This window comes from Cavia porcellus, unplaced genomic scaffold, assembly GCF_034190915.1.
Source record: "Cavia porcellus strain 051 isolate PalLab524CR breed Dunkin Hartley unplaced genomic scaffold, mCavPor4.1 scaffold_19, whole genome shotgun sequence".
Lineage (NCBI taxonomy): Eukaryota > Metazoa > Chordata > Mammalia > Rodentia > Caviidae > Cavia > Cavia porcellus.
Genome location: NW_026947502.1, coordinates 57,408,411 through 57,418,851, shown reverse-complemented (window position 1 = coordinate 57,418,851; position 10,441 = coordinate 57,408,411). Strand labels below are relative to the sequence as shown.

General features: G+C 40.3%; 1 long non-coding RNA gene across 1 annotated transcript; it reads right to left on the bottom strand.

The window, feature by feature from the left end:
• Positions 1–3,521: 3,521 nt before the first annotated feature.
• Positions 3,522–9,572, bottom strand: LOC134471729 (uncharacterized). The gene is made up of 2 exons (XR_010041320.1): positions 9,487–9,572; positions 3,522–3,832 (listed from the first exon to the last, which is right to left on the bottom strand). It is a non-coding gene; the product is annotated as an uncharacterized LOC134471729 (long non-coding RNA).
• Positions 9,573–10,441: the final 869 nt, after the last annotated feature.

The following is a 10,441-nucleotide window of genomic DNA, read 5'->3' as shown; positions in this document are numbered from 1 at the left end:
AAATGTGTCTTCTCACACAGAAAGTTCTGCTAAATCCAGAGCCTGAAGATCTCACGGGGACACCGACAAGACACAGTGCTTTCCTTTAACCAGCAGCCAGACCCTGGTGGGGGCAGTAAATGAGAAATTGCTTGCTCCTCTCATCTCGCCTCCTGTCCCACCCCTTCTTGAAAGAGAGTAGGTATCTAGGAGATGCAGAAAAGGCGAGTACTTTTCTGCCCTGAGAACAGCAGTCTGAAGAAGTCCTGGGCTGAGCTGGTATCTCTCCCTTAGCAGTACCTGCTTGGCTAGAGTCTGGACAGGACTGCGGGAGAGTTCTTATCTCCCTGATGCATAGGGGTGACTCTCCTTGCATGGACTCCCTGTGCAAGCAGACCATTCTACTCTACTCTCCTGATTTCCTTTCTGGGATCTGGAGTCCCACCTATGGAAGGGGGGTATGCCTATGTGATAAGCCCTCAGTCAAGACTGGATATTGTGCCACTCACAAGCCTCGTTGGCTGTCAGTGTGTAAAAAAATATGTGTTGTTACAGCTCATAGCTGGGGGAATTAAGCTTACCCCATGTGACTCTGTTAGGAGAGGACTATGAATGCTTGTGTCTAAATGCTTAGGATTTGTCTGTAAGTCTTTACTTCTTTGCCAAAATAAAAGAGGCATAAGTACTATTAAATGCAGGATCCTTCAGATCTTCCCATCAAGTCAGCAAAACCATGGCTGGCTTCGGGGACCTCCTGACAAAGAGTCTCGCTGTGGGATGCATAAAAGATTTATTTTTGGATAAAGCTTCATGCTGTGATTACTGAAAAGCTGAAACACTTGTAGCAATGCAACTGACAATTATGGCTTAAAGTGGGCAGAAATGCTAGGAGACTAATCGAGTTTCCATCAAGCCTTAGAACAATGAATCCTATGTAATAAGTTCCATGTAATAATAAGATTATAATCTCCCTCTATTGAGTAACGCAGATTTGTTTGGTACATCAATGTCATATCCATCACTTCATTAAATTCTCATAGTAACCCCTGGAGGTATAAAGGGAAAGGGTTTTATCCTGTTTCACAAAACAGAAATCTCAAAGTAGACCGGAACTAGAGAGTGAGTTAGTTCTTTGATTCTAAGACCTTTCTGAATTGTTTCACTGTGCCACACTGACCTGTTGTTTAACGTACAGTGATGAAATCAAACAACAATCCATTCTCCTGTCCTTGAAAACAAAAAATGATTACCCTTCTCCAACAGCTCACTACTAGTATCTGTTGCTCAGGTGTCCTTTGAGATATCTGTCTTGCCGAGGGGCTTGGTTTAAACTGTGTCATCCTCCCTGCTTTACCTAATGATCTTGCAGCAGATTGGCACATCAGGGAATTGAGTTGTATCCCCACCTTCTGAGGCCCAGAAAAGCTCTGGGTATCTTTGGGATCCTAAGTAATGGGGGACAATTCTGTCCCACCTGAGTACATTGAAGTACACTGAGTACATTGAATACATCACATCTGCTCTAATGCTGATCGATAGAGATGAAATCCAGTTTTTTCTTCAAAAGCCATCAATTGCGGCCTCAGCTAGATTCATCTGACAAGATCAAAAGCCAATTAGAATTTCCTCAAACTCCCATCTGTTCAACCACGAGATCCCGATTTGCCAGGCGCTCCGCTAGACAGTGGGAGAGGTGGTGAATGTGACATGGCCACAGAGTCTAGGGGGGAAGAGGGCTCAGACAGCTCAGTAAAATTTCGGTCATATCGCAGCAGCATCTGAAGCAGGCTGCTCAGGCACACTCTTGCTTTGGCTCATGCCCTAGCTCTTCTGTTTTCCAGCTTTTTGACTAGAAAATGGTTTGACCTTTCTGTGCTTAGTTTATTCTTCTATAAATAGCCAACTAACGCCAGCTGTACGTGAGGCTGTTCTACTATGTATAAAAGAAGCAGATAAGCAGCTCTGGGTTACAGTTGTGACAAGAGCAACTTAGGAGCTTTAGAAGGTCCCCTGTCTACTGGGGGAGATGCTCAGTGAGCTGCCAACCATTCTGATCCAGAATAAAGGTCTTCAAAGGGCTATGAGGAAGGCCTTCCCACTCCAGTGTAAGGATTATTCTTTGCTGACTACTAGACATTGTTCTATCCTTAAAGCTCTGTCACAGGAAGAGGAGACACATTCAAAGGGGAAGTAGCAGGATGGCAGAGGGCTACCCAATCAGGGGACACAGAGGACAAGGAAATGAAGCTGGTAGGGCATGAGGAGGGACAGTTTCCAGTGCACGAGGTCAGATTTTTAATTTGTTCACCGTTTATGTCTTCTTTGAGCTCCACTTGCATTTCTCTCCTGAGCAGTTGTCTGGAGCCTGATTTTCCACCCGTTCCTCCACGTCCCTCCAATCCAATGGTGCTGGCTCGTTTCCCAGGGTCTGTCCTCACAGATGCTGCTCTAGATGTCTGGGTATGCTGGGTCTCCTGAATTCTCCAGGGGCCTTGCTCCTGAGGGTTTTTGTATTTGTTGTTCCCTGTGACTCTTCAGGTCTACCCCCAGTCACCAGGCATTGAAGCATTTTTTCTCTAGACGTTCAGTGAGTTCCATAGGTTTCTCTATGGCCATTCTGTTTTTGTTGGTCCATTTGTTTGACAGAGTGTGTGTCTTGCAGTCCAGATTAGCTGGTTCTTGCACCTATGTTTATTCTTACTGGTTTCCCCAGTTAGAATGCTAATCTCAGAGAAGCAAAAAAGAGCTGTGTCATTTGCTTCATGTTGAGTCCCAGAGATGATGTGCCTGCAACAGATCCTGAGTATACACTGTTGAAGGAACACTCATGGGGTGTGGTCTGTCAGACACAGAGCCCAGAGACAGTGGAATTGGAGGCCTTGGAATGCAGTGGAAGCCTATCATCAAAGAGGCTGGAGATTAAGCTGGAGAAGCCTGTACCGTGAAAACATTTGAGAACTGGGTGATAAAATATTTTTGTCTTTTGAAACACTGTTTTTGCTCAGCTTATAAATAGGTCAAGGATAACTAGCATCATATTTTATTTTACTTTTTTTTCTTTATATTAACTTTGAGATTCTTTAGGTTGAACATAGGGCCTGAAGCATGCTAGTCATTTGCTCTACCACTGAGCTACACCCCTAGCCCACCATATTTTAAAGAAGTTTTGTTTTTTCTGCCCAGATCTCAGATTTCACAGCTAACAAAAAGCGGATTGTTGCTTTCATTGGTTGCATTTTAAAATAATTATGAATGATTCAATCTTTCTAATATATTTAATGCATAATTATTAATTTATGTTTGATGACTTAATTAACTTACTAATCAAATACGTTATATAATTAAGATATGTTGCTTTATTTCAGATATCCACACCATCTTAAACCTAATTTTTAGGCTAATTTAATCCTAACTATAGACACTCAGCACCCTTATGTACTTTATATTAATTGTAGGACCCAATCTCAAATTAATATCTTGGAAACTTCCCCTAGCACAAAAATTCCCCTGGCACAAAATGAAAACAAATTAGTCAATCTACATTGTTGATTATGTGCAATCATTTATTTTGCACAGTTGGTTTTCTTAAAAGAATATCACAGTGCAGGAAAATAAGTCCTTGTTTAGCATGGCTTTCTTAATTTCAGGTCACGTCATTTAACTATTCTTTTCCTGTGTTTGGCTTCTTCTTTTATGACCTTTCAGAAAGTGCTGAGCCATAGCAGTTTTTAGTTTCTTCTAGGGAGCTTCCGCGTTTCTCTACCATGTACTGACGGTAGTGTCTCAGGCTCGCTCAGTGTCTGTGGCATTCATGGCTCTCCCGTTTCTCATGTTCTTCAGCTGCATCAGACCCCTTGTGTGAAAAAGCAAGAGTCCATAAAACTTTACTCTTTTGGAATTTGGAATTTTCAATTGGTTTAAATTTCATGTAATTAATTGGCGCGCTGTGTGTGTGCACACACCTGCACATGTGGGTATGCATTAGTATTATTCTACTTAGTGAACTTTGGCAATACATATTCTAATTTAGTGTTTGAAAGAGTAATTAGAAGCCCATGGATTGTTGATGCTCATAGAAAGTTATGTTTATAGCATTGCTGTGCCGTTTTCATGAGTATATACTTATCTCCATGTGCTTCAAAGTATATACAGTACACTATGCACTTTTTAAAGTGTGTTTGTCATTTCTTAATAAAGTGGCTACAGAACAGATTCATCTTTATGGGTGATTCATATAAGGGAATTTATTACTTAGAATCATGGATATTAAATATTGTTTTAACTTGGTGAAGTTAGTTGGTCCACGATACATGGAATTGGTCAAGTAGATAATGAAGCGTTTGCTATTGTATGAGCACATGATAAAAATCAGATACAATTATTCTACTTCCAAATCAAGACTTGGTGTTACATCCAGGCTGTTAGCTCTCTGTGCAGCGCCCTGTGATTTAATCCCTAGTAGAGGTTGGTTGAATTCTATTTTTGGAATATCATGGGCTTGTCTCAAGCTAATCTTTCCTCCAATGCATTTGTAGAGGGTTTAAAAGAACAGAAAACAAAGACATCAAGCTTGTAGAATTTATGAAACTCTTGTTTTTTTCTGCTTTACTAATAAAAAATGAATATCTACAAATTTAGTCAGAGACTAGCGTGTTTACAAGAACATGCTACATGGGGAAGACTCTAGGAAAAAGAGGCACACACATACTCACTGTTTTCCCCCAGGGTAGCCACTAACCTCACACTGACGAGTTCTGGTTAAGGGCTTCAAGAAACTGAGGAGCCCAGCTGTTCAAGTATACAAATGTGATCACTAGCACTTTCCATGAAATAAGGAAAGCAACAAACTATGTGACTTACACTATATAAAGTGAGCTATGAATTTTACAAAGTCAATAAATATAACCATCTGTGGGTGTCCATGCAGGATTGGTTTCAGGAAATCAGTGGGTGTAAGAACGTGTAGTACTCATCTGTTATATAAATGGCATAGTATTCACATAGAGTCTACACATACCTCCATATATACTCTCTATGTTCCTTAGAATGTGTAACAGAATGTGAAATGTTAATATTACTATACTGTATTATTTAGGGAATAATGGCAAGAAAATATGGACATGTTCGAGACAGATACAGTTGTAATCTGAATATTTTCTACCATTTGTTTCTCAAATCTCTTGGTATGGATACCTATGGATACAGCCTATGGGCTGCCTATAGTTTATATCCAGTGGCAACTGTCACTCAGAAAACCTGTCTCCCAAATATGTATTTGCATGTGGGTCATTTGAGGTCTAACACCTTGCACTTACACAGATATTATTGTGAGTTATGGTTAGTACCCTATTTCGGCCATAGCCTGCCTAAATACAATGTAAACAAATACTCTAGCTACAAGGCTAAATCAGCTCATTGAAAACTTGGTGCAATGATACCAAATATGAAGCCCTGATGAAGAAATGAAATTTCATTTGTTTTCATTGAATTCATGTATCTAAACAATGAATTTGGAAAGATGCAGAGCATGGGATTTCTAAAATGTGCTTCTGAGCAAATTTAAGGGTTTCGGACCTTGAGGACACCCTGAAAAGTGTTTCACAGTAAGACTTCCTGTTTCATTGTAATGCTTCCTTTTATTTGACAGACACATGGAAAGCTTAAGAAGTCAGGACGCCTAAATGCCCAGGAAAGTTACAGCACAGAAAAGGAGACCGAGGATCTTAAAATAATTGAATAAACTGCGGAGAAGAAAGGGGATAAACATCACCTATGGGGAATGCATATGATTTTGGTAGAAAAAAATGACTAGGGGTAATATGAATGTGTTCATGTATGGAGGAGAAAGGTTGAAAGGAAAAAGGAACAGCATCATTTGGGAGATTTATCCTTAAGCAGGAAGAAGGGGACCACAGCAGGGAGACAGGTGTGCATGTGCGTGACAGGAACTGTGAGCAGGGACAGCCGGTTACTCCACAGCAGTGCCAGAAGCCCGTGAGCCCTGGGGCTGCAGCACACCATGGATGCTTCTCTTGGAAACTCCCTTTCTCTTTCTTGGGTCTGAAAGTCATGGGCTTCCAATACAGCCACAACACACACAGCTTGTTCTCTGTTCTCCAGACATCAATTTCAAATGGGGATCTTAACTCTCACAGTTATCTTTCACAAGTCAGATTTTAGCTATTGTGTTCCTGAAATAGCAACCTACCAGTGGAAGACAAAACAAAAGAGCAAAACCCCATGGCTGTACACTCACTAATGAAGTGAGGTTAGTTCTTATTTCCAAAGTAGTACTGTAGCATAGAAAGAAGGGAGGACCTTCAGCTACTGAGCACTACTGTGGACCAGAGACTGCACTAAGGATTTAGGACACTTGTCTTCCTTATTAGAAATTTCATGAAGATAAGATTATTTTTCTCTACTTTGCAAGCAATGAAAACAAAACTCAGATGTGTGATATGAAGCATGGAAGTGGGTGAACGGGTAGCCTTCAGTGCCAAAACGCAGACTCCGTCATTATGCCAGGCTGCTTCTCAATGCATTAAGCTTTTACATAATAACCTAACAGGTATCACATCTAAAAGAGCAAAAATATTTTCAGATTTAACATCAGAGCCAGGAGGATCGGTCACTTTTTAGATTTGGCAGTTGAATTGCAAAAGAAATGCCCACTGTTGATGCCTGTGCCCCTGTTGCCAAATGCCTCAGCCAGACAGAAGTCCCATTCCCAATGACCCAAATGTGCCACAGAGATAGAGGCTGAACCTATCGTGAGCCAGGCCGAGAGCAGGATGTGTGCCACTGACCAGTGTTGTTGATGTCAAAATCTGTTTACTGTGGAGCGATACCATGCCAATCTCAGTGTGCATATGCTAATGGGACTCATCAACAACAGTTCTGAACTTTTTCTTTTTTTCTAAAAGAAAGTGCTAAAGTACAAAACAATTGTCCAAAATGCATTTCATATTTGTATCTGTGCTGCTTTTACTTCAGCACAAAAAAATCTTTCCACAGATAATAACAGGAATAAGTTTTTATATTCTGTTTATTGCCTTGCTTTCTGCAAAAATAAAAGAAGGCAGGTTCATTCTCTTTCATCATTTGTAGTGATTTCAGGAAATCGGCACAAAAGTTAATAATAAGACATCATTACTACAAGTATGATTGAATGGTACTCATTCTCTCAACAAAGATGTATTAAGTATTCTACGCAAATCCCCCTGAGGATACAAATACGAATATCACAGAAACTGTGTCTTCAGACATTCCAGACTGTGGAAAAAAGATGAAGAAATCCATGCAAATAGCCCCAATAGTAGTTAGAAATAAAATCAGAATCATAAAAGAAATACAAATAAAATACGAACAAATGTGCTATTTGGGGTTTAAAAGGTGGTGCATGGGCTTTGAGGTTCTAAAAAATCTCAGAATCTTAGCTTGTCCATTTGTTATCACAGTGAGTACATAATCATGCTGAATCTCAGTTGCTTATTTGCAAAAAGATTCCAATAACATCCCTTCCATTGTTGGAGATTTAAAGGGTACGGTGTATGCAAATTGCTTAATGCACAGCTAGGCGGAAATTGCTATTATGAAGAATGAAGACATTATTTTAAGATCAGATCATTAGGAAAAGTTTCATGAAAGAAGTGGCACTTAAACTGAGTCTTGGGAGCTGGATGGAAGCAGAAATATTAGCAAAGTTACTGAGATGGTTGGGTACACAGTACACTCACAGAAGAAAATGGTTTAAAATTTAGCAGTTGGTGATGCATTGGGATGAGTGATCTGGTTGGATCATCAATGTTGATTAATTTGCATGTCAGACTAAAGGACTTTAGATCTGGAAGTCTGCAAACTGTACACCCAAATCCAGCCTACCATCTGTTTTAAGATGATTCATGACCTAGGTAGGGTTTTTTTTATCTTAAGTGATTGTGAAAAAATCAAAAGGAGAACTTGTGAACACAGCGTGAAATAATCATGATCAGAGTTAGATGTGAATATAGTGAGCTCACTTGCTTAGATACCATATGCCCATAGCTGCTTTTGTCCTGCAGTGGCAGAGGGCAAGGTTGGGGCAACTGCAACAGAGACTCTTGGAGCCTCAAAGCAAAAGGTGCATGCAGTCTGATCTTTTATGCAGATCGTTTGCCAATTCCTTGCCGAGAATGTCTATCATGGGAAACGGGGCTGTGATGATTATTTCTGAACAGGGAGGTAATGAACAAGAAGGTATTTACAGAACTAAATTTGCAGTTCAATTGGTGATGGGAAAGGCAGGTGTCCATGACATTTAAAATGCAGGCAATGCGACTGACTGGGAATGGGAGCTGGAGGAAGGAAAAGAAAGGCAATATTGTAGAAGTGAGAAACACAGCTATAAACCTGCCATTTCCTGTTTCAGAGTGCCTTGTTTTGACATTTTACTCAAGAAAAAGTGTTTTCTTTACATTAAGATCATTCATTCATTCACCAAATCCTTACTGCAACCTACTCAGAAAGAAAGCAGGAAAGAATTATGTTTGCTCAGAGGTAGATAGCACTTGAGTAAGTTTTGTGGTTCAGACAGGAGTACCAGGCAGTGATCCAAGCCAAGAGAAAGACTGTGAGATATTCCAGAACCTGGTATTCCTGGCTTGTTTCCTTCTGCAGAGCAAACAGGAGCTAACCCTCCAGACCTCCATGTTCTCCTGGGCTGAAACTCCCCACCTTTTCCTCCCAGGGGATAAGAAGCTCTTTGTGTGAAAAGGATATTTATCTTTATGGCCCTAGCATAACCCAAATTGAGGAATAAATATTTGGGGACCAAGATCTCAACTAAAACAAGACCAGTCTCCAGCCAGCTCATCCTGGTCCCAGTGTTCAATATTTTAGCGACATCAGACACTGGAGCAATGATATTTGCAGGTCATTATTAGTCTCAACAAGAAGAAATTAAAGAAGGCTTACTGTGGTATTTGGTTTATGACTAGGCATTTAAAATTATAACTGCTTTCTACACTTCAGAAATTTTTAAGCATAACAGTTCTGTTTTCTGACAAAAAATATCAATGGTACTAGGTCAGGCTAAATGGCACATCAATATTTATTATTGTGTAAATTCTGTTATTATATATTTATAACTCAGCTGACTCATTTGCAGCAGTGGTTTCTGTGGGTCTTGTATTCATAGCTCTTGGTGTGCTCTGATTTTCTAAACTTCCAGTGTTTTATTAAGTTGTCCAAACAAGTGAACTGTGTTTTAGATCAGTGACTTGGTTTCTTGTTTCAATTGAGTAAATATGGCTACTGTGCATCTTTGGAGGGGTATTTGTACAGATGGATTTGGTAGTTGTACAGCTATACTCTGGGGGAAAGGATTTGCTTGGTGTTGTCAGAAGTGGTTTTCTAAGGTGCAGAAATCCATCCGTGGTTTTGAAAGATATTTAACTATCTTGGTTCTGGCTCCACCGCTTGCTAGTCATTTGATTTTGGGCAAATGTCAAAGATGTGTAAGGTACTTACCCAGCTTCCTGTCCCCCTTTTCTCTTTCTAAAGTTCTGTACATTTGTTTTCAGAAGCATCCTTTTCCTTTATGCTACACAGGAAAGTTGCCCCATTCTGGAACCTCAGAATGGCCATTATTGGCTTTGATATTCCAAAACGTGTCATCACTGAGAAACACCGGCTTAAGGGTTATCAACGTATCCAGGTCAGTTTAAAAGACAGAACAAATCATCCACACCTAAATGAGAATGGATTCTTGTTTTTGCTGGGCAGGAGCAAAGTGCAATGTAACTCAGAAATTGCTGTGTACTGTCCTGTGGGACCTCAGGTGGCACAGAGGCAGGATGACCTGACCATAGGGAGACTCAGCCACCTGAGTAATCCCTGAAGACAGCTTGGCTGCTGCAGGCTCATGGCAGGTGGAGACACTGGCCTTGAGGATGTACCCTGCACAACAGCTTTGGTACTGTGACAAAACCCTCGAATAGATGGCTAAACTGCCTAAAAATCAAGCTCACTCCTCCCCACCTGGCTGCCTTACAAGGTTTCTGTGATCACTGAAAGTAAATATTCCCTTTTGGAAACACTCTCCTTTATACCTTGTTAGTAGATGGCATAGTTCTGAACCCAAATAGTAGATACTTCATCATAGTTGTTGATTAACAGTTTATATGAAAGCTACTTCATTAGCCAACTGCCCACTGACTTTGTTTTCATCTTCTCTTTGTTTCCACATTTGCTTAAATTCTTTCACTGGTTTGGAGACCTGTTCTGTGCACATCAGCTTGCAGAAATGAATTCTCTTATTTCGCTTGCTCCCCATCTTTAAATTGAGATAAAAACCTTGGAAAGAGACATTACATGGTTTGTCCTCGATCCAGTGGAAGGGCAAATTATATAAGGAGATATTTTTTATTTTGCTGCTTATCGTTGAGAATATTTTCATATATTATTACTAATAAAAGCAGCAGAG